Source organism: Ictidomys tridecemlineatus, chromosome 8 (genome assembly GCF_052094955.1).
Source record: "Ictidomys tridecemlineatus isolate mIctTri1 chromosome 8, mIctTri1.hap1, whole genome shotgun sequence".
NCBI classification, from domain to species: domain Eukaryota; kingdom Metazoa; phylum Chordata; class Mammalia; order Rodentia; family Sciuridae; genus Ictidomys; species Ictidomys tridecemlineatus.
The window spans coordinates 48,255,064-48,280,819 of record NC_135484.1 but is presented as its reverse complement, the minus strand read 5'-3'; the positions used below and the strand labels follow the sequence as shown (position 1 = coordinate 48,280,819).

Below are 25,756 nucleotides of genomic sequence, written 5' to 3'. Positions count from 1 at the left end.
TGGATTCAAAATAATCAATTGTTCAGGCTCTGGAAAAAGTATGATCTCTGCTTAGAAACCCAAGTTTGTGAATTTTGATTCCTTCCAGCAGGGGTGATAGAATGAGGTTACAGAGTCCACTGAAGAGGATACTGGAAGTCAAGGAAGAGTGGTTAAGTCTTGCCAGCCCTTCCCAAAAGAGGAGATGGTGTCAAGTTCTGCTGAGGGGGTAGAACTGGCAGGAATTTTTCAAAGATAGGATTGGGCTGAGGAAAGAGAAGAAAAATTACAAGACACTTAACCAAATACTGGGTACTGTTCTTAGCTCTTGACAAATAACTCACTCAGTCCATTCAAGAACCCAACGCAGGGGTACAATTATTTTCACCCCTATTTTTATAGATAAAAGAATATCAAGGTTCAGAGAGGCATGGCAATTTACCCAAACTCCTGCTTGTGAAGAGCAGAGCTAGGATGATTTTGAACTCAAACTGGATGAGTCCTTCATCTAGCTCAAAAGATCTCTATTCCTGTCAGATAATAAGCTAAACCCATCTAAGAGACTGATTCAAACTCACAGAAGCCAGCATGGTGGTGCACATGTGTAACCCCAGCTACTTGGAAGCCTGAGGCAGAAAGATCACAAGTTTGAGGTTAGCCTACAAAGTTAATAAGACAATGTATCAAAATTAAGAATGAAAAATGCTTGGGTGTAGCTCTGTGGCAAAGCCCCCCTGGGTTCAATCTCCAGCACTAGAAAAAAGAAAGAAAAAAGAAACACAATAACAAAACATTAACAGGAAACCTATAAGAATGCCCTGGTTAATGCAACCCTGAATTTTTGTTATGTAGGTCAAGGGTATTCAATAACATTTGTTCATACTCCATGTTTGTCTTTATCCTTTTATTTGTATATGTATTATAGACGAATCTCTTTTAAATAAGTGATTATGGACTTCAAATATAAATGTTCTTGAGTCTGTCTTCCTGTATATTTAGCAACCGAATTACTAAATGCAGAGGCTCCCAACTGACTTTCCTTATTCAAAATAAAAGATGGTGATGGCATGTGGGTGTTTGCCTTCATCTACATGTGCCCTCCTTTGGAGCACTGATCTGACCTATGGGGAGCGCATGAAGGTTCCTCTCCTGTTTCAGATCCTTGAAGCCTCAGGATTTCCCTGCTGGGATTCTGTGTCCCTACCAGTTCTCATATAAATCTGAATTCTGAAAAAAAGAAAAGGCTCCATTGAAAATATCAACCCCACAGCAGCAGCAGCATATTGGTGACAAACAGCTGGGTGGTGACAAACACAGCAGGGCCAGCCCGAAGTCTCTGAATAGGTTATGGGTAGGAGGAGCTAAATGCAGGAAAGGCAGATGAGGAAGGTGTTTGCTGCTGTGACCTTGGTGTGGGGTAAGCTTCATGGGCTTGTCCTCAGGCTTCTGCATCAGTGGGCATGCTGGGGCAGGGCATGCCTCAGCAGTGCCCCTGCGCTTGTAAGTGAATCTCTTTTTGCCCTGTCTCCTTGCCCTGTCTCTTGATCCTTGCTGGCAGGCAATTTTCTCCCAACTTAAAAACTGTGGTCCATTCTGACCTCTTCCTGAGTTCTAATGACCCAGAGCCCCTGGTTTTGATCTTCTCAGCTCTGTTCTGTTCTCATGTTGTTTTCTATTTAATAAGAATTTTTGTTTCCAACTGAATTACCAAGTCCAGGTTATTTAACATCATAGAAACAATAAAGCAAATAAAGATGAGGTTGAAGTGCAGATGATGCAGAAAAATATTTGAAGCAAGGCTTTGGGCAAAGAACTTTATCACTGTGGCTCAGATTCTCAGCTGGAAAAAGTTTCTCATTGTATAATCCCATACATGTGTCACACCACAGTATCTGGCCTCAGTAGGGGGTTAAATCTAGCTACTAGTATTGTTGCTGCTGTTGTTATGGATTTGAACCTTCAGATTACCTTCCCTTTCTCCAGTCTCCTCAATGCCCTTTAAAGAATGTGAACTATTAAATATTATTGACTAATTAGAAATTAGTTCTAGGTAGTCGGTAAAAACATGAGCAATTTAAACTGTGGAACCAACCTAGATACCCTTCAGTAAATGAATGGATAAATAAAATGTCGTGTATATTCACAATGGAATATTATTCAGCATTAAAAGAGAATAAAATCATAGCATTTACAGATAAATGGATGAAGCTGAAGAATATAATATAAGTGAAATTAGCCAATCCCCCAAAAAACAAATGCTGAATGATTTCTCTGATTTAAGGATGCTGATCCATAATATGCTGTGTTTGTGGTGAGGGGAGAATTAAATGAACTCTAGAAAGGGCAAAGGGGAAAAGGGGAAGGAGGAGAAGGGAGGGGGCACAGAGGTAGGAAAGATGATGGAATGTGATGGTCATCATTACCCTTAAGTCCTTGTAAGAAGACACAAGGATGTGATTCTACTTTGTGTACAACCAGAGATATGACAAACTGTGCTCTATATGTGTAATACGAATTGTAATGCATTCTGTTATATATAACAGATCAAAGTAAAAAAAAAAGAAACGAACTCTGTGGAATGGAAAAGAGATGCATCTGTATTGTTAGTGCATTTATGGCAAGAATAAAATACTATGGCAAAATTTAAAAAAAAAAGAACATGAGCAATTAATAATTCCACATAAGATTTCTGAATCTTTGTGATATTATTTTCACAAAATGATATTGTTGTCTTTTCATCAATCTCAACTTCCATATATTAGTTACCATTTATATAATTCTTTTCATAGTCATGTGGCATCATTGAAAGTTGGACTTTCATAAATATACATCTTGCTTTTCTTCCTACACTTATATAAAGGACACAGGACTGTCTCTCTTGGTGCTTTGTGACTCCACACATCTCCATATTCTACATATGGTAGCAACTAAGTTAATGTCTTCCTGTTTCTTTTTCTTTGTGGTGCTAGGGATTGAGCCCAGAACCTCACACAGTGTAGCAAGTGCCCTACTACTAAGCTATATCCACAGCCATTGATGGATCTCTTTTAAGTAACCAGAGGACATGTGTGCCATACACAGGATAAAATTTATCTGGTTTTAAAACTAGGCACTATAGTTTTTTTTTTTTTAAATAGAGATAATATTCAAGTGGTTAAGCTGTTAAACATTCAAGTAAAAAACCCAGCGTGATACCTTGATAAGTGTTTTACTTATTAGAAAGGATATCACTATGATTTCTAGACCTTGTTGATGGAATCCTTAAATGCAAAGATATTGAACAGATGTAGCTATAGTCATTTATATATATCTGAAGGATTTAGAACATTAATCCACAATGCATAGCCTTCTATAAACATCTGAAACAGAAAGCTATCATCAATTTAATGAAAAGCACCAATGGCAATAAAAATTCTTTCAATAAATGTTTTTAATTTTTTCAAAATTTGATTTCTTATTTTGATATATCACTTATGCTAGCAATATTTCATGATAAAATTTCCAAAAATAAGTTCAGTTGTTTATTACACTTTATTATGTGTATATGTTCATTATAAAAAGGACATAGGCTAATTAATAGTTTAAGGTGTCACATCTAGGTTAGTGATGACAATTTGTGTCACAAAACAAGTTAACATTTCTTGAATTGTGTATTTATACTAAGAACCTTAATAATTTCAATATCATCATGTTTTTCTCACTAAAGAAATAGGAAACAGCAAAACTGAGCATTATTTTGCCATCATCTATTCTAAAATATCATCCATTATAATATATAAGACCATATATAACTTCAATAAGTAATAAAATCTTTAGAAATGTTTTAAATCTGTTGAAACTAATCTTCAACACACATTTTCTCCAGAGATAAATAAAATGTTTACTGTTAAAATTATGAAATCACTAAAATTTTTTGTCATATTTATCTATAAAAATATGCTTAATTATAATTTAAAGAATTTTTCTCGATTCAAGTTGCTTTTTATTATTAATATACTAACTTGAAGATGTGACATCTGTAATCAGATATTAAAAGGTATTAATAGATTTTTAGGGGGAAAACCAGTGTATTATAACTAGAGTGTATAGTTTCCTTTGGGAAATGTAGAGAAAAGGTCATAGGATCTATGACTTTTGACAGCCATAGCCACTGGTGTCATTTCCTGAATTTAGGATAATATAAGTGAACAGATTCTACATTTTCTTAATCTAAAAGACTAAAAAACTGCTCTTAACCATGATATTGTTACCTTTCCATCAATCTCAACTTTCAAAGGCTCCAATGGCCTGGGGAAGATAGGTGTTCTAAAAACAGGACCAGCACATGTAACAGTCCAGAGTTGAAAGAGCATGATCTGTTCAAGAAACCAAAAGTGGTTCCTTTGACTGGGATCAGGATGGCAAAAGGTCCAGACAGAGAGGAAGGCAGCTACCCCAGCAGCTCACTTGTGTACTGGGACAGAAGCTAGGGCTCAGCAGCTTAAGTGATGCCTGAGAAGTGTGCAGCAGGATGGTAAAGGAACTGAGGCAAGCAGGGCAATAGTCAAAAATATCAAGACAGGTCATTTGGTCATTCTTTAGGACGGGAAAATTTCCACTGCGGGATAACAGAAAGGACAACCTTGTGAAAGCACAAAATCGAATGGAGAAGAGGGGAGTATTAACCAATGAGATGCTGTCATGAGAAGTTGAGGGGCTGGGTACAATCACACAACTAGAGGAGTTAACCATGGCAGGAGACCAAGCAATTCTCCTTTAAGGGGAAGGCAAGAAGGTCACTTCAGATGGCTGAGTATACACCTGACAGTTTCTGTTTTCTCTGTATGTAAAGTCTCAGTATTAATGAGAGTGTGGCAATAATCAGTCATTATAAACAGGAGCAAAAAAGTCAACCTTCATATTGTTTATCAAAGGGACAGGAGAATCAAGATGTGATTTCTCTCTTTATTTTTAATATGAACACAGCATGGACGAAATAAATATATGCCTTACTTAACATTTTTTCCCAAATTCATTTATAGTATATTCTGTTATTAAATCATTAATATAAAGTCTTAGTTACTGATTAATGTTCTTGCATTACATACACCTTCCAACATTTTTGCTTTTTTGTAACACTTAAACAGAAAAAACTCCCCCTTGCCAGTCCCATTCCTAGCATGCCCCTCCATGTCAAAGGCCTGTAAGAGAGGGTATCTGCTTCCTCACCGAGTCACTGAACACATGGTACAGACATGACGCTAAAATGAGAAAGACAGTTTCTGCCCTTATAAGACTCACTGTCCACTGGATCCTCCTATTCAGCAGGCCCTCTCCTCACACAGTTTCTCTACTCTTAATGGAAAATCAGTATTCTTTTCCATGAACCCCCATTAAGTGGGTTTCATGCATTATTGCCTCATATAATATGGCAAAACACTGGAATTTCTCTATTTTGCATTGTCCTATTTCACAGACTATTTCTCTGTATAATTAGACTAATAAGATGTGATCAATGAATCAAACTGTGCAAATCTATTCTAAGACCTGTCAACACTGTCTTGTCTCTAAATAAGACTATTATCATCTTTTAAAAATATCTAAAAACTCATATTATTGATGAAGTTGTATCAACATACTTCCTCTTGCTTTAAAATGTAATGGAAAGGTTTTAGTATATTACAAATACTTTCTACATTATATATATATATATATATATATATATATATATATATATATACTTTAAAAAGAAACTAATGAAATAGCAAAACAGAAATATTATTTAACAATAAAGATAAAAGTCAAAGGAACTTCAGAACTCAATTATTTGGTATGCATGCATGAGAGACTGAATTGTTATATTCCTGATTAACTGATAGTGATCAGGAATCTTTTGTTTAATAAGTTTGTGTTGGAGAAATGTTACTTCAAAAACACTTGTCTTCAAATTAATCTCTCTGATAATTAAGGATTTTATTATCCTTATGAAAATAATCAGAATATTATTAGCAGTGTACTTGAAAATGTGGACTGTATAGGAAATTAAAATGAACATATAGTGGTATCAAGTTTCTATTGTTTTCAGTAAATTTTTTATTTAAGTTTGTTTCCTTTCAATTATTCTTAATGTAAGTCTGGAAATAAGAGGTTAGGGGCATAAATACCTCTATTGGACTCTAAGAGACTAAGATTTGAAAAAAAAATAAGTCTTGAAATAATTAAACTGTTTTATTTTCCACAGATAAGAATTTAGTAACTATCTAAATTGTCATTTTCTTTCTGGACTTGGGACTATCATACATACTTTTTAGTAAAATGCTTCAAGATCTTTATCACTTGCATTTAGGCAATTATGGCATTCGTCTTATTATTCAAAAACAGAAAAAAAAGCTTGGAAAACAAAGATCTTCTCTGTGCTTTGCACTATTATTTTATATATTATCTTTTCTCTTTGAGTCTAGTTAAATTAAAAAAACAATCTCGTTAGCTAGTTAGCAGCGAATCATCCAATTCTCTAGATAAGAAAAAAGCTATTTGAACTTCCAACGTATCTCCTAATCTTCCAAGCCTTGAAATTAAGTTATTTTCAGGTAGTTCCCTGCCAACCAAGTTTTAGATGGAGGTGCATTTCTTTTAAAGTTTCTATTACTGATTTCTGACTTGAAACCAAAATCGAAAGCTTGCTGGTAATCAGTTTCTAGATGAAGTAGTGTGAAGGTGTTCCCTTGTGGACCACAAAATACATACTCAGGAGAACCCTAACCACTCTTGGGAAAGACTGAGGAATGGCTGACACAGCATTACGTATCTACATATCTTCTTTCAAATTGGTGTTGGTGCCTAGGGGAGATGTATGCTGGGGACAAATCTCCCCCTACCCCAAAGTTGTCAAGGATAAATGTCAGTTAAGAACCAAAACGTGACACCCATATTCATTTGCAGGAATATAGCTTTTTATAACATTAAAGTTTGGATATGAGGGGTCCCCTGGAAAGCTCATGTATTAGGCAATGCAGGAATGTTGAGAGATGAAAGGATTAGATTATGAGAGAAGTAACATGATCAGTGGATTAAACCACTTGAGGGAATAATAATTTGAATGAACTAATGAGTGGCAACTAGAGGCAGATGGGGCAAGGCTAGAGGAAGTAAGTAACTGGGGCCATGCCCTTGGGATATCTTGTTCCTGGTTTCTCATGTTCTCACTCCTAGCTTCCTGGTTACCATGAACTGAGATTTCTTCCACCATCCCTGTCCACCATGATATTCTGCCTCACCTTGGTCCTGGTGCAATGGAATCTGTTGACCATGGATTGAAACCAAGAATCTAAATTATCTTTTCCTCCTTTAAATCATTCTTATCAGATATTTTGTTCACAGTGTCAAAACTTTGATTGACACTCTAATCAATAGGGTAAAAGCAAATAACATGGTCATGGTGAAAGAATCTGAAATATATAAAGTACATAAAGCATCCTCACAAAATATTCAATATCAACTTTGTGTTTTGATGATTTTCAGACTTTTTCTGGGCAAGCCTAGACAAATGTTTGTTATTTATTTGTTTTTAATGTGCTACGGATTGAACCCAGGGCCTCAGGTATGCTAGGCATGAGTGTCATCCCATTTAGTTATACCTTCAGCCCTAACAAACACCTTTTTTTTTAAAGAACCATAATGCATTTTTTTTAAGAGAGAGTGAGAGAGAGTGAGACAGAGAGAGAGAATTTTAATATTTATTTTTTTTAGTATTTGGTGGACACAACATCTTTGTTTGTATGTGGTGCTACTGCTTGAGCCACATCCCCAGCCCCCATAATACATTCTTTTTGAAAAATTTAGCATAATATTACTCTTGTTTCTAAAAACAAATACAGAGCCACATTATTATACACATGATATACTCATATGCAGATGATACATAATTTATTTTTCTATTCTTTATTGAATATTTAGATGGTTTCCAGACTTTTGTTATTAAGAAAAATCTATGATAAAAACAGCATCTAAATACCGAGCATTTGTGGAATTATTTCAGAATGCATTTCTGGAAGTGGTAATGTGTCAAAGAATGTTTATAAGCTGCTGTTTAATATGTATTTACAAACTGTAGTTCTAAATGTGTCAAGAAATTCTTCCAATGTTATATAGAAATGTCCATTTCTTCAACATTACTCATTATGATATTATAATTCATCTTCATCTTGCTTAGTAGAATTTAGTTTTAACTTGATTTTTGATTACTAGCAAAGTTGAAAATATTTTCATCCACTTCTTCACTATTTTCCTGTCCTCTCAGTTTCCTAAAGCAAGCTCTCTCTCTCTCTCTCTCTCTCTCTCTCTCTCTCTCTCTCTCTCTCTCTCTCTCCCCCCGTCTTTTGACACAGACTTGTCAGCATTTTCCAAGTTCATTCCATTCTGTACATATGTGTGTATCAAATGTCCAGTGAAAAACTTGGGCTGGAGATGTAAAACTGAGAATTGGAACATATGGGAGGTATGAAAAGCCCAGTAATGGATGTGATGACTCATGAAGAAAGCTTAGAAAACAAAGAGGAGAGAGTATAGGACAAAATCAGGAAAACCATGACATTCAATAGTGGGGAAGAAGAAAAGAACTCAACAAAGACTAAAAACAAGAATTGTTAATAAAATAGAAATTTTGCCAAAAATGTATTGTGTCATGAAAATAGAAAAAAATGTTATCAAGATGGCGGATGATATGCAATCCTCCTGAGAGGTCTGTTGGGTTTAGTTGTCAGGAGGTTATTGGTAGAAAGCTGCAGAAGACAATGGTGCAAAAGTTGACCTGCAATGAGTTAGTGAGTAAACTGCATTCCAAATGGCAGAGATAACATAAACAAATATTTCTTTCAAGTAACTTAGATGCAAGAATAGAGCATAAACACTGAGTCATTATTGGAGGGAGATTCTGTGTCAAGTTTAGAAATGCCAGTTCACTTTGATGGAAATGATCCAATAGAGGATAGGCTAAGTTTCAAGAGTATGATGGGAAAACCTAAGGAGGTAAGTTAAGAAAACCAAGAGGCAATGTATTCTAGTAAAAGGATTGACCCCTATGAAAATCTCTGGTCAGGGTCATCACCAATGGCCTTCATGCCAAATCTAATGAACATTTCAATTCTCATTTTACTAAATACAGCTAAAACAACTGATCATTATACTCTCTACTTCTTGGCTTCTATGACACCTCTCTTTTCTGTTCTTCTTTCATTCTTTTTGAGTGTTTTGGGGACATCTCTTCCCTGCCCATCCATTCTTGAATTTCAAGATTCCATTTTCTTTCTTCATTTTTCTTCTCAGTATAAGTTCTCCTTAGGTGATCTTTTTTCTTAATGTATAAATTGTCATTTATATGTCATTGGCACCCAGGTTAAATTCTAGTTCTAATGTATGCAAATATATATTATATACAATGCTTTAATAGATATTTTTACTCGAATTTCCCACAAGAACCTAAAACTGAATTAATTTCTCTCTTTCTCTCAAGATTCAGTTGTTATTTTTATGTTATTTTAGTTAATGACACTGTCAACTACTAGATGCCATATTCAGAAACCCTAACAATATCTGCTTCCACCATTCACATGCAAAGCTTAGCCATATTTTGTTGCTGGCTTGAAGGTATCATGAAAGAGAAAAAGGTGAAAATAATGAAAATTTGATTGTGTTTTTAAAGGAAGAACCAAAGATGAACATCATTCATCATTTAGGTGGAGTTGAGGCATAGAATTGGAATGTGATGGCTGGAGAGGAGTATAGGTTTGAGAATTGTTACAGAGAATTAAAAGAAAGTTGTGTAGGAAAGCATAGTAGGATAGTTAATGCTGAGATCATATTGGGACCAGTGGTGGGAGGAAATTTTATTCATATTATCCTTTAATTCATAACAAAATTAAAAATGAATGTTATCCTCTAGTACCTTCTAAAATGCACTGGAAACTCTCTGGCACTTACTCTGAGAATGGGTTATAGGTGAGATCAATTATACTGGAGCTCTGAGCTCTGCCTTGTTGCTCAGGTTGTCAGTCTCAAATGCAGGAAGCCTGCCCAGAGGCAAGGTCAATGCTATTTGTGGGAAAATCAAGAAGTTTGATTTCTCAAGTATTAGGGAGTTTATTTGCCTGAAGTATCCCTTTTCTCAGGATTGTTGGTCCCCTAAATTTGTTTGAAGGGAAAATGTTTAAATTCAAAGATAGAATTTAAGAATTAGGGCACATTTAGCAAAAATTTGAACTTATAAAAGCTTAAAAAAGTTAGTTTTCAAATACAAGTAGAGTAAAAATTTCTCCTTTTGCTTTGAAATTGATATTATCCTTTAATTGAAACTGGCGTATCTTCTGATGTATCTAATTTTATAAGTCAAATATTGGAGCAAAAAACAACTGTTGGATTTAGAAAGCAGGACCAAATGAAAAGATATTAAATCTAAATGAAGAGATATTAGCTAACTGTGTGTGTGTGTGTGTGTGGATAGTCTTTTCATGAGAGAAGCAAGAAAACCAATTACCAATTGTCATTTTTATTTTAAAATGTAATTTGTAGATTTCTTTCCCCAAAATTCTAGAGTGCATCAATTTATGAAGAACTAAAAATAACATTAATAATTATCATTCAGGTTTGAGAACATTAGTTTACTAGTATTCATGTCAGTATTTTTCCACATCATAGACATATTACCAAGATATGTTAGGTAACATGTACCACCAATTCTTTTAAACAAAAATATTCATTCCAACTTTTATTGATTAAAAGGTACTAAAACAGTATATAAAACATCTGGATTTAAATTAAAGTGGCTGGCAAAGCTAAACTTTTGGACCATTCTCAATATATAAATATTAGTTTGAATTCAAATATACATGAAAGAAAATTCAGTTTCAATTGCAAAGAGTACTTCTAGTTGCCTGCTAAATGCACTATTGGTTACCTATTGTTCTCATGTCCACAGAGAATAATGGCTCTCACATTTTATTGCATCTTCATTGTCTTGTCTCTATACAAAAAATATTGGCCATTAACCAAAACACAGTCACTTGTGTTTTGATGTGGAAGCTCAGACATGGCAAACGTGACACAGAATAAATTGGTCAATCAAAAACCATGAAAAAACCCAAATAATTAAAGATTCATTGTTGCATAATTTAATAATAAGAATGAAAGTGATCAAAATGAGGAAGTGTGATGAAATTGTTTTTGCAATAATACAGTTATCTACTTCAATAAGAAAAGCATTATTTTTAGGAAATCAATTTGCATTTAAGCTGGACTTTTTAATAGAAAGGTTAAAATCTTTGATCAGGGTTAGTTATACTTTCCATGAAAGGCAGCATCAAAGAAAAATTACTAACGTACAGCTATAAATAACTTGTATCTTTCACCTACCACCTAGCCTTTCCCACCATTATGCAGGATATTGAAAATAGAATGTCTCAGTACACTGGAATTAGAGTAGTGGTCTGGGTCTTGAGGGTGACAACAGATTGCAGAGGACTGAGCAGAGATTCAGATAAAGAGAGGAAAAGGCACAGCAACCATATGATCATGGCAGCAGGTGTAATTTCAGTTTCTGAAACTGGTGTATTTTCTGATGTATCTAATTTTATAAGTCAAAGGTTGGAGCAAAAAACAGCTGTTGGATTTGGAAAGCAGGACCAACTGAAAACCAGGTAGGTCATGCTACCATTGGTCCTTAGAATTCTAGAGGGCCTGGAAGAGAGAGAGAGTCATGAGATACAGAAGCCAGACTGAAAAAGCATTCATTCATTCATTCATTCATTCATTTATTCATTCATTCATAGTATATTAACTATGTCAGTATACTTTTTCATGAGTTCTATGTCTTTGGTTTTAGAAAATGTGTATTTCTTGGACATTTTTTCCTAGAAAAACTTTGGTTACCACTCACCTATCTTTTAGGTCTTATAATACAAGATTCTATGGACATGATTAATGAGTAGGAAATAATTACCTACTTGCAAATTTTACCATCCCTAGCTGTGTATAGACATATAACCTTGTGTCCATAACTGTCTATAGGTCTTCAACTTCTGTGAGATAATCAATCATGAACATCTACTTTCTTCAGCATAGCCACTGTGATTGGGGTGAGAAATCTCCCTCTCTAGCTTCTCAGTTTCATGGCTCATACCATACTCCAAATACTTGTGCAGCTTTCAATGTCACTGAATGTGCACATTTGCATTACTCCTCAACCCAGGGTAAATGCATCAGGTCTGTGGGTTCACTCAAATCTCTGAGAAGGGATTTTAGCTACTTTTGGAGTAAGAAGTACTAATACATGGGGCTGGGGATGTGGCTCAAGCAGTAAAGCACTTGCCTGGCATGCGCGGGGTGCTGGGTTCGATCCTCTGCACCACATAAAAACAAAATAAAGATGTTGTGTCCACCGAAAACTGAAAAGTAAATATTAAAATATTCTCTCTCTCTCTCTCTAAAAAAAAAAAAACGAAAAAAAGAAGTACTAATACAAAAAAAGAGGAAAGCCACTCTGCTCTACTTCATTGTCTCTCTGCCATTGCTGCTTTTCTAGAAACAGTACACATTCCTTAAGCATGTGCCAGATATTGTATAGGCAGTTTTCTTTTGAATTTTTATTTTATCAAAACAATAAGTGGCTTATCTGATGCAATTGTGCCCTACTCTGGTCAACTAGCAGTCTCCTTTTCCCAAAGCAAAACTAATGAATACTCAAAGCTACTTGCTTGACAAGCAATGATTCAGAAGTGAATCACTCAATTTCATTTCCTTCTATTAGTCATTTATTTGGGTAACAAGTGCTGAAGACAGCAGTTAAAAAGTTGTAATACACCTGTAGTAAAGGCATATAGTAAGGAATATTTTATCCCTAATGGTTAATTGAGTTCAAAGTAGTTGAGGAGAACTTAGAAGGGAGCAAGACATTGAGAGATGAAAACACAAGATAGATCGGTTTTGATGAGAAAGAACAAGAGGCTGGTGCCAGGGACAGTTCCTGATCAGGACAGAGCCCCGGACTGAATAGACTTGCCCACGGTTCTGAAGACCTGCCAGCTCTTCATATCTCAAGTTGTAGGGGTTATGGTATAAGGGTTACCAATTTTATGGGCTAGTAACTTTCAACACAATATGATTCTAAAATTTCATTAGTTGCTTTTCAAAACTTTTTCTGAAATATAAAGTAGTCTCATTATTAGAAAGGAAGTAGAAAACAGATTTGTTGCATGACTAGTATGCATCAAATATGGTGTTCGGCAATGTATGTATTTCATCTCTCACAACCCCACAGTCCTATGAAGAGTTAGTGTTCTATTTTAAGGGTGAGAAAATTAATTCAGTGATTCACCATCTTTTCTAATATTTCACAGCTCTATTACAAGCTTGAAGGTCTGATTTCACAGCTGACATTCCTTCTATTCCTTCATGGTGCCATTATGAAAAGCCCAGATTATAAAACCACCCATCATATCAGACATAGTTGAAGGGAAATACAGCTCTAGACAGGCTCATGATCACTCTGAAATTAAAACAGAATTTTTGGTGTTTATATGTTCTTCTGTGAAGGAACAGTCTATAATTTTCATCACATTCTCAAAGGGTTAACATAAAATTTGAAGACACTGCACTCAGTGTATTAAGAAAATAACAGCCATCTTCCTCTTCAGTTCCACCATATGGTATCCTAAGCTTATTCCCAACATGCTCAATTTTCTCCAATGATTGGAGAAAGAGTGGAAACCTTAGAAAGAAGAAGGAGATTAAATAATAATGAAATATACAAAGGTCCATTTAGCTACGTGTGCTGTTTGGCGGCTGCCCACATAATTTCTGGCTATCAGCATACCCAAGGGGCTGTTGTAGGCACATTAATATAATTTTAGACTGGAAGATCCTTGGAGATCATATTGTCCAATCCCCTCAGTTTATAGATGACAAAACCAAGACCCAGAGGGCCAAAGTGACTCACATACTGCCACATAATCTTTCATGACTTGATGATGGATTTTATATTTACCCATCAGTCAGTCACTTTGGGCCATCATCGGTGCCTCCATGGTCAGGCATTGGAAAGAGAAAACATTGAACCCAGGCTCAGATCGACCCTTCCAGTTCTTGTATTGATCCAGCATAACCAGACACTATTTAGCATTTGAGCTCTAATCAGATTAGCTATGGTGGCACCACAGCTGTCTGGCACCAGAATGGTCTGTGGACAATGTTAGGAAATGTTGACATGATGCTGAGAATTCCTGTATTCTGAATTAGTAAACCAGAAAAAAAAATATGCCCTTCTCAAATGCAGCTTAATGAGGCAGAATTTGCCAATTGTACTAATATCAGCCAAGTCATAATGATAAAATCAGTAATTTAATTAGTCTCTTGCAAATGAAAACATTCCATCCACACTATTTGAAAGCATTATGATTCTATTGATTTCCATTGCAGTGAAAATATAAAAAGAAATATTTTTTAAAAGTTCATTTTTAAATCTTCAGACTTTGTATAAGAGGGAAGTACTAAAATAAATTGCATTTTTAGACTGCATTTTATCTTGGTACAATTTGATTCATACTCCTGGTCATATGGCACAGTCCTAAATTACTGAAATAAATTACATATTTGAAATAAAAACATTGCAGAAAGTTTCATTTAAAATGACTTAAAGGGGCATGTGGCAACATGTATACTAGAAGCTGCTCTGGAAGGGTATCCAGAAAGTTCTATGCAGGTTGCCTGTGGGGACCTTGTCCTTTGGGGGCCTTAGTTTTGATTCCTGCAAAGTCTTGAAATCTGTCTATGTGACTTTTTAAGGCTTGCTCTAACTCTAAAATTATAAGTGTGATACTGGCATAATATTCACTTTGAAATCAAGAAGCTTATGCTTCTAAAAAAAAAGTTAACTATACCAGGGACATTTAAGCTAGATGACCAAGAAATATTGTAAAGAATTAACAATGGTCACAAAGAAAGAGATTAAAAAATTTAAACAATGTATTTGTATTTTGGTTGTGATTCTACAGATTTAGAGGTATACTTCAAGTAGACATATTATAATCTTGGGATCAGAGGGCTTCTTAGAGGCTCTCACTGGATACCATTTGCAATACAATTTTCCTCTAAAGTTTACAAAGACATGATATTTATCTGTTGCTTGAATATTTCTATTAACTAATGATAAGAGAAAGTCTACTTGGACAGGTCTCATTGTTAGAGAGTTCTTTATAGTAATTAAAATCTGGCTCCCAGTTACCTTTAGTTATCCATTCAACTCAGTTCTGTTGTGCATTCTGAATTGACCCTGAAGTCCAAAGTTTTCCATCTCATGATGCCTAGTCCCTTTGTTCTTCTCCCTATTCTTACTAGTCCTTGCCATTTCTCAATTACCATCTAAAAATTTTGGAGCTTCTGAGACAAAATAATTAAAATCATGTATAACAAGAATAAATGAATTGACAAACTGGTAAGAAGCTATTGAAGAGAAATAAAGTAGATCTTAAGAAATTTAATCTCCTGGCCATTCATGAACAGATAATATAAATTATAAATTAATTAATCTAGGCTTAGAGAGGTTTAACTTTAGCACATATGTATTCTATACTTAACAAGCCAAATATACTTTGAGTTAAAGTGAAACTCTGGTTTACTTATTGCTGACTCATAATCTCTTCCCCTATAGTTGCATCCTATTTTTTTTCCAGTTTCATTAAATTTTACTCCATAATTGTCTGTAATCTTGCTTGCTGTGTGATTGAATACATCTAATAAGGAGTTCTAATTAATCTTTCTGCCTTAAGCTGAATATTTATCTTAAGATAAGCTTAGATTCATTTTCTCCATCTTTCCTACCTGAGAGGAAGAATTCTTTCCCATCTTTTGAAGGAAAGGAATCCTACACTTAATTACTCTCCCACCTGCCTGCAGGACATTGGTCCACTAAGTCCTCGTTCTTTCTCTCAAATCTTCCATCTTTCCTGGCAGCCTATAAATATGTTCTCAATATATTAACAAAACAGAAAAATGACAGAGTATTAGATGGATAATGGGTTACATTGGAGAACCATTGAATCAAGCGTATTTTAGTCTTTGAAAATTTTTTGTTTAATTTTTTGAATGTATTTATCACAGATTGATTGATTTAGACTGGGTCTTGCTAAATAGACCAGGCTGACCTTAAACTTGTGATCTTCCTCTCTCAGCCTCCAGAGTAGCTGGAATTATAAGCATGTGCCACCATGCTTGGCTTATTACAGGTTCTTTGAGGTCTGTTAAATCCTACATTTGAATCATCCAACAATCCCTTCCTATTTAGTTGGGGGTCTTTACACCTTCCTATTCTTCTAAGTGCATAATAATTTTGGATTAACATTAGATTTGGTAGATGATATATATTATTGGAGTTTGTTTTCTCCCTCTGAGGAGTGTTGATTTTATTCTTGTACATAGGTAATTGCTGAATGATCACCTTAACATTTGTGTAGGGAAGATGAGTGAAACACTCATAGGTGTTTCTCAAACCCGTTTAACTGGAGAAAACTTAACTTTGAAATGTTATCTCTCTGTAAATATTTTCACACCTGTTTTTAAACTTTTGTAGAGAAGGGCATGGTCCTAAATGGAAGGCACCAACTTTTTACAATTGTATCAGTATTGAGGGTAAGAAGAAGGAGAGAAAAAGGTGCTAACTGGCTAGGATGGAACATCAAATTTTCCAGCACTTCCATTCAATTCTCAACACCATAAGAATAGCTTATAGGTAAGCCTTGGGGACTTCTCCCTGAGTCCATTTCTGAGCCACAATTTCAGATGGACTCTCACCAAGACCTCTGAGGTTCCCTCTGCAAACTTTCTCCTATGTTGCTGTACATTGAGGAAGTACAATTACTGAGATAACATCTGACCAATGAGGTAATGGAGTAAGCTATGTAAGTATCAGCAGAATGAAGTTTCCAGGAAACCGTAAGTACAAAGACCTTAAAGTACAAAAATGTCTGGTGAATTTGAGAAGCTGCAATGTAGCCAATGCATAACTAGATTGGAGTGAACCAAGCATAACAGAAGATGCATTCAGGGACATATTGGTGCAGGTGTAGAGACTAAGAACTGTTATGCAGATCACGGCAAAGATTGGGCTTTTACTCTGAACAAAATGGCCAGTCACTGGAGGATTGCGAGGAGTGATATGATGAAATTCAAAATTTAAAAGGATCATTCGGACTGCTGTGTTGAAAATTAACTCTAGGGGAACAAGAGCAGGGGAAAGGAGACAATGAGAAAGATATAAAAAATAAAGCAGTTGACAGATTGCTGTGGCATGAACAGGGCTTTATTAGGGTTTAAATACTAGGTGTCCTTCAAAGCTCATGTGTTAGACAATGAAATAAGATCTAGAGATGAAATGATTGGGCTATGAAAGCCTTAACCCAATCAGTGAATTAATCCCCTGATAGGGACTGAGTAGTAACTGAAGGCAGGTAAGGTGTGGCTGAAGAAGGTGGGTGACTGGAGGCATTTCTTGGGGTATATGTTTTGTTCTTCATGAGCCAAGCTCTCTTTCTCTTTCTGCTTCCTGAAAGCAGTGATGTGATGTCCAGAGATACTTCCTTTCATCACACCCTACTGTCATGAGGTTCTGCCTCATGTTGCCCCCTAGGAATGGGTCGGCTGTCTCTGGACTTAGATCTCTGAAACTGTGAGTCCCTCAAATACGCTTTTCCTCCTCTAATTGTTCTTGTTAGGTCTTTTAGTCACAACAGTGAAAAAGCTGAATAAAACAGTTATGAATGTCAGGGAAGATGGGAAGTGGTCAGAGGTTTTTTTTTTTTTAAGATTGAGCCAACAAGTAATCTTTATGGATTAGATGTGGAGTATGAGAGGAGGAACTTTCTATCCTGAGCAGTTGGAAGGGTAGCCTTGTCATCTACTGACATGGGACAAAGTGCAGGGAAAGAATTAAGTGGAAAATTGGAATTAGTTGGGGGTCTTTACATCTATGATGCTCATTAAATCTTAGTGATGTGATATGTTGTATTTGAGTCTGGATCTCCAGGGTAAAGTTCAGGTAAGAATTATTGGCTCACTGATGGTGTTTAAAGTTGGAAGACTGGATTAAATTGTAAAAGGAGTAAAATAGAAAAGAGAAAAGACCCAGGGTCCGAGATTTATGGTACTTAAATCAAGTGGCTAAGGATATGAGAGGAATACTAGTGAGAAAGTGAGGAAGGTGGAAAGTTTCAAGGTTGGTCCCCTGAAAGCCAGTGCAAACCAAGAGAGTTTCAGGAAAAATGAAGTAATTGACTGGGTCAAATGCCAATAGATCAAGTTGGATGAGGGAAGAGAACTGGCCATATATGCACCACGTGAGACTACTGGTGACCTCGAAAGAGAAAGCGGAAAAGAGTTACTGGAGCTTGACTCCTAATGTCTGTTTAAATCCTCCAGGAGAAAGCAGGGGGAAAAGGGTCTAGTGATCACACGGAGGCCTTTGATAAGAGCACAGGTGGTTCATATGGAATAAGGGGGAGGTGCAGAGAATGTGGCCTAAAGGGTTGGGGCCACATGGCTCAGTTGGTGTACTCTGGATACCTTTTCCTTTATTTTTAATGGAACAAGAAGTAAGATGATAAGCTTAGGAAGGCAGTAGGGAGATAAGTGAAGGTTTGAGAAGAGAGGGTGGTGATGTACTAAGCAGCACTAAGGACCACTTGAGGTTAGAAATCACAAATTCAAAGAACCATCAGCGTGGTTGTGTTTTTCCTCTGGAATCGTGGGGCTGCAAAGAAGCAGGCTTGGCTAGCATCAACTGAGAATTGGGCTGAGTTATTGATGGAGGTGAGATTGTAAGCAAGGGAATAATTTCAATGAAGGAGCACACACTTAAGCTGGTAGGAGGGAAGCAAAGATATGAGAAAATAGAGGGTCAGTGAGAAGGTGGAGTGATGGATGTATTGCCAGTCCCCGTGAATTTCTAGGACTGGTGGAGGATAGAAAGACAAGTGACAGCTGAAGATGCAATATCTGAAACTGGGAGTTTGAAGGGGCTACAGCTATTGGTAATGTTAAGATTTATATTACAACCTTAAGAGTAGTGTAGAAAGGTGAAAAAAATTCCTTCTGTAAAGGCATTCCTTGATTTCATCTCTCCTCCCTTCTTGCTTTTTGAGTTTTAAAATAACTTTCTCCACACTTCTTTATGACTTGATATTCTACTTTGCATGTATTATTGCTGAGGTACATTTTGGAGAATAAGTGTCTTGACCTCTGCGAAGGTGTCAGAGTTACCTTCATGCTCTTTGACATCTAATAGTACCCTGACTATGTGACTCTACGAAATAAGAGCACAATGTGTTTATTAAATGAACATGTACATTTTATTTATGTTATTAAATAAACATGTACATAATTATGTAAATAATAATAACAACAGTGGTAAGTAACATTGTTTCTTTGTTCTAAGTATTCTCCCTATCAATTCATATAATATCAATATATTTTGCATTAGTCACCACTCTCCTGGGATGGCTCTTTCAAGGTCACTAAAAACATCTATCTTGTAGATTATTTATACTTGAACTAAATATACAGAAACCATGAAATGAGGATGGCTTAAGTGATTCATGGTGGATTTAGTTGGTGGGTGTGTCTTCCAACAGAAACAAGTTAAGGTTATAGCATGGGGTAAGGACCAGTAAACTTCTGTAAAAGGCCATTTAGCAAATATTTTAGGATTTTTGCCATTTGGACTATGTTGCAATTTCTCAATTCTTTTATTATAATGTGAAATTGTCCACATGCAATACATAAACTAGTGTGGCTGTTATCAAACTTTAAGGATATTTAATTTGGATTTCATATAGTTTTTACATGTCAAAGTTTATTGTTCCTTTCTAAAAATTTTCAACCATTTGAAAGAATAAAAATCATTTTCAGTCATGGGTCAGATAAAACCAGTGGCAGGGAGCTGGCCCAGAGGTTGTAGTTGGCTGACTTCTATGACAGGAAAAGTCTTTGTGATCATGGCTGTGGCCTCAGTTTTCAATGTCAATGAAAACTCAAGATGAAAATCCTTCTTGCTATTATGCTTCTTGTTTGGGATTTGACAGAACAAATTAACTAACACTAGCTTATTGGCATGGCATGATAATAAGTATTCTGTATGATTATAATCTACAGGTAACTCATGCTGTACTTCAAGATAAGGGTCACCTTCTGACTAGCCATTAAAAGGGACAAAAACCTCTTTTGGTATGAGTACATATTCCATTTAGGTAAATTAACCCATGTTCTGCTATAGGCAGCTAAATCTCCAAAAGCTGTGAGGATAGACAGAAAAAAAAATCAGGTTTCAGTGAAAAGTTCCCAGGTGAAATACACTAAATTACCTCAGTACAACATTTTCAAGTTTTTTTTCCAGGCTTGCACTTTATAAAATAAGACTATCTCTTGGATCTAATGGACACAAATAAGCGTTTTTTTTCCAAGCACATGCATTTGTTCCTACTTGAACCACATAACTCCCTTTGGATGAAGTCTTCCTTTTTCCCTGTATTCTGCTTGTGTAAGGAAATAGTGAAATGGGATGCTGCTCAGCATGAGATGAGCCTAGACACTATTGGGGGACATCATGATCTTCTGGCTGCATTAGGACAAATCTCCAGTTACAGAGCCGCAATATGAGGCGATTGGTGCATTTGGCAAAGAATGAACATCAATGTGACTTTTTGGTTTTGCCCTTTCCCCAGTTTGACTTTCCTTTACATCAATGGGAAGCCTATATTCAGAGTGTTTGGGGTTTTATTTGTGCTGTTTTAAAAACCACGCTGAAAGATATAATGAAATACAATTGTAGTTATACAGCTGAAAGTCTCAAATATTTGCAAAATAATTTCCAGCCAAAATAAAGATGATATATTATCTAAGTTTTTTTTCCTTTTAATTCTTGATTTAACCCTTTTTAAAATTCTGTAACTTATGGATGGCTCCTCTGGCTTATAGTATTAATAGAGCATTTTTTAAACAGCTTTATTGAGATACAATTCATGTACCTTTCAATTCAACCATTTAAAGTGTACAATTAAATGTTTTTTATATATTCATAGAGTTGTACAACCAATGCCATACCAATTTAAGAAAATTTTCATCACCTCAAAAAGAAACTCCCAAGTCATTAACACTCACATGACGACCAGTGAAAGAAGCACATTAAAAAAAAAAAAAAAGACCACATACTGTATGACTGTATTTATAAGAAATGCCCAGAATAGACAGATCTTTCCATAGAGCATTGACTGTCAGTGATGGATAAGAAATAAACAGGACTAGAAAAAGGAAAAAATAAATCCTGTTTGTTTTACATCTTTGCAATATGAAATACACTGCTGCTTTTAAAAGCAGTTATACAAATAGCAATAGTAATTATAACAGTAAAAAGTTTATATAAATGCAAATCTCAAGTTTTTTTTTCTTTTAGGTGTTGCAACTTTATCATTTCTATCTGCTGAATAAATAGATACATTCCTGGGTTATGATTTTGTTACACAAAACATTTCCTAGGCAAAGAAAGGTGGTGAACAGTTCCTGATAAGGGAATTCATTCTAAACTGCCCCATGCTTGAGTACACTTGTGGAAATTTCATCGACTTCAGGAAAAGTCATATGCAGATATTATTCAAGGATGTTTTAGAAGGTTAGTTCCAGAGGTTTATTCTCATATCTCTTCTTGGGCAAAAATGCTCTCATTAAAGGTTGCCTATGCTAGGTTATAGTTGTAATTACAAAGGGACAAAAAGATGACCATTTTTTTACTCTGCTCTTTTAAATTTTATTTAAAAACTCTCCAAACATGAAAAGGTCACCCTAATTATCATTGATGAGAGTATTTCTTACCTTTGGGGAAGTCACCTGGGATGGGATTTGCGGAGGACAGGTCAATGGGAAAAACAATAGATGATTAAACACAGCCACCCATGACTGACAGCTGCTTCTTGACATTTGGGTTAAATCATGAGGAAAGGAGACCTAAAAGGGGCAAAGGAGCAGGTTTACATGTGCTCTTTTAGTATTCTTATGAGATTTATATAGCTCCATAAATGAACACCATGCTTTAATAAAAAATATGTCAAAATCAATAGAAATTCTTGCTGTTCCATTTTTCTTCTTCTTGAATTTGAATGTAAGCAATTTAAAGCATTATTCTTTTTCTTATTACTATTACTACTTTATCTATATTAAGGGTTACATTTTCTGTATAATTTTACCTGCAAATTTAAGTCTTACAAATTCAAGTAAAAAAAATAAATCCCCCAATTCCCCTCAAATAAACAGTAAAATACAGCAAAATAAAATAAACGTCAAGGGGAATTTAGAAAATTCAGAGCAATCAATACAAGGCTTTTTAAAAAATATTCACTTAAGATCTGGATATTTTCATGTTCTTTTAAAAATCAGTGAGGGAACACAAACTCTTATAACAAATCTCCAAGGTTTTAATTGTTGGTCAGCTATATTCAAATCACTGCATACCAATTTCCAGGGGCAAACTGGGGGCTGATGACAGGCAGGGTGGGAGAAAGCACAGAGTTGAGGTAGCGATTAAACAGACAGGCAATGATAAGAACGTCTGAGTTATTTACATTAAAAAAGACGATGTCTAGGGGAACATACTTTTTTTTTCCCTCTGCATAAAATTTCATGCACACATGCAGTTCTCAAAAGATTCATTTTGAAAACCAGATGGAAATGTGTTCTCCACAGCACATGACAGAATGCAGCTAACTAGCTCAGTTTATCAGTAAGTCCCCATTCAGGAAAATTCCTATTAACCACTCCAAGAAGAATAATTTCTATTTTTTTTCCATTCTGTTTCTACTCTACTACATCTATTCCACATAGAAAAACAGGTAGTTCCTATAGGATTGCTAATCAATATCAGACAAACTTTGATGGCAAGAAATAATCTCTCTCTTTAGTTGACTATTAGACAAAGAAATCTCGAGCTATTTAAGAAAGGTAAAACTTCAGGATTATTCCAAAGTTTTATTCTATTTCTTTAAAAGAAAAATCAGCACCTAAGTCAATATTTAATGTATCTGTTTGTATTTACCTGCATTGACTTGAAAGGAACAATGCATTTCTGTTTACACAATGGAAAGCAAGAATGTAAATGTAATAATATTTAAATGTGAAACTACACCTTCAGAAAATACCCTATAATTTATGCTTGTTCTTAACATTGTACAAGAGAAATAAAGAGCAGCAAATTGTACCCTGGGTTTCTGCAATGGAAGCATAATTTCAACATTAACTGTATAACCTGTTCTTTCTATTTAGGAGAAAATAGGTGGAATCTGTGCTTTATGTGTTATACAAGTTTCTAAATGTAGACTATGTGGTGAGGGTGTATTACAAAGCTGTCCCAGATTTTTGTTGCAATTGCAGTGAGATCTAAATGATAAAACACTAAATAAGGATGTTCTCTATTCTGGACAGCTTGCACCTATCTATTAGTTCCTGAAGCCTGTCCTCATTTTATTGCTTTCTGAAAACCTCCTCATTAGGGTTGGGACATAGCTCAGTATGACAGGATTTACCTTGAAGGGTTGGGGTAGAATGGCAATAGTAGGCATGTTTTTTGCAGTGGCCTGATGGAAGGGAGAGGGCAGTCTTTCGAGAGTTGGGAGAGTTTGGATGAGCTGGCTCCAAGCTGTTTGCTGATTCCTTCAATGAGTGTTTACTGAGAAATTATTATGTAGAGACAGTAGGGCAGGTCTTATAACATCAGGGTGAGTCCTGGTCCCTTGCCTCAGATAGCTTAGGAGCAGCTAGGAAGGGTTCCTACACAAAAGAGGAAAGGGCAAGAGATTTAAATGCAGAATAATAAAAAGGATCAAAGCAGAAGTATATGGTATTGGAACTAGGCAAGAATATAGGAAGGAGGCCAAGCCAGCCTGGGAGGGCTGCCCAGAGAAGTGTGATCTAACTGAGACCTGAGAAGAGTGGGAGTTGGGTAGGATAGAGGTGTGTGTGTGTGTGTGTTTACGGGCGGAGGGGGGGGGCGTTGTTAAAGTATTTCAGAAAGAGGGAAAGAAAACATGGAAAGAAAGGTGAGGGAAGGAGGGAGTTACACAAGGCGAGTGATGTGTGGTGGGACATGGAGAGATGAGGCGACAGAAACAGAGGCCCGCTTAGGAAGGGCTATACTTGGCCAGGTGAAGCCTGCTTCACTTGTTCCTGAGGGTGATGGAATACTACGCTGCAGGACCCCGGTGCTGATACAGGTCAGCTGTTGGCAGCTAAGGATGTTAAGAAAGGCTTAGCTGGGATGTGGCCAGCAAAACCTGGACAGCGATGGGCCAGCATCACAGAACCTTTCACAGATAAGAGAGGGCTTTGAATCAAGGCTGATTCAGGAGGTAGACTCCCTTCACCAACCAGAGGTAAGAGGACCCAGACATCTTCCGGGGAAGAAGAATACAGGCCTTAAGATGTCATCCAAATCCACTTAATAAAATATCTCAGGATCAGACTTGTGCTGGTTGCACAGCTGATTGTTACTGAGTCTTCTGAGAGTTGAACTATTCAATTATTTCTGACGATATTCTCCTGTCTTCCATATGGTAAATGGAATATTTAAAGTTTATTCAGTACAATTATTTTCAAAAAAAGTTCTAAAGTATGATATTTTTGAAGGCAGGAAATATTACATTCTCTCTCTTCCCTTTTGAATGAGCCTTCAGAGATCTGATTTCAATTTGTATGCCTTTGAAGATAATCTGACCTGCTTATTCACAATTCAGCATTAAAACTAAAGTAGGGCGCCTTTAGCGGTAGACAGAGCCTTTAGGAACTATAAAAACTGAGAAGTAATAAAATCATAAAACCTTGAATTATCATTAGACTAACAGTGCAATCTGTAAATATGGGTTTCAGGTCAATGGGCTGGTGGGACCCAAGGAGGCCATGCATTTTTGTTTTGTTAAGTAAGAAAGTAGCCTCCTAAGCTTGGCAAAGTCCTTAGTAACAGTAAATTTTCAACATGAAAATCAGAGTTATTATTTAATTTTTGAATTCAGAGTCAGGAAAATATTTTTGTTTATGGACGATCGTTTCCTCAAATAACCTATTACATCTTTGTCCCAGTGGTCTCATTGAAAGTATCTCAGTGTTTCATTTCATTTTACTGCAACCTTTAGTGAGTTGCACGACTGGTGCAGTGATGTGTCTTATAGTCCCTTAATTAAAATAACTAATCTAAAATAGGTTATACTTTGTGAAGTATACCACTGTAGTCCTAAAATGGTAGAACTATTTCTTGGAATAATAGTCCTGTCTAACAGAGGTCTACCAAGAAAATTTGAAAAGTTGCCCTAAAAGAAATGAAAAGTTCCTTTGAAAGGCCCCAGAAGCTTTCTGGTCAGCTTTTAAATAGCTTGACAACAATAAAATTCTTTTCTCCCTGGAGCAGTAAACATCAGATTCCTTGCTTTCCATTTCTATTTTCTAATCTCCTGTGGCCACTTGGAAAAATCTCACCGCTGCCGGACGTTAGGAATGGAAGGGGAGTGGAAAATCAAAGTCATGGGAGGTAAGCTGTCAACCTTGTAGTTTAAAAAAAAAAAAAAAGAAGAAGGAAAAAATACTGCTGCTACCTTCTTTCTTCCACCTTCCTTAGCCATGGCCTAGTGTGAAGTCCCCCAGGGAACACCACAGTATGTTTTAGTTTCTCTCAGTCTGGCAAGGCCTCTGGGAAAACACTGAATTGTTTATTTCATATAGGCCCTTT

At 35.9% G+C, this 25,756-nt stretch overlaps 2 protein-coding genes across 8 annotated transcripts in view; one reads left to right on the top strand and one right to left on the bottom strand.

Moving 5' to 3' along the window:
- The window catches only part of LOC120889121 (uncharacterized), a 169,688-nt gene that overhangs the window by 427 nt on the left and 143,505 nt on the right, over positions 1-25,756 (top strand). The gene's annotated exons all lie outside the window — the stretch shown is intronic.
- Hs3st5 (heparan sulfate-glucosamine 3-sulfotransferase 5) overlaps positions 1-25,756 on the bottom strand; it is a 256,107-nt gene that overhangs the window by 174,060 nt on the left and 56,291 nt on the right. The window contains exon 2 of one of the 7 annotated variants that reach the window (XM_078019371.1): positions 21,862-21,993. The exons of the other annotated variants lie outside the window; for them this stretch is intronic. The gene's annotated coding sequence lies outside the window, so the exon portion shown is untranslated. The remainder of the gene's footprint in view (positions 1-21,861; positions 21,994-25,756) is intronic. 7 annotated transcript variants of the gene reach the window in all.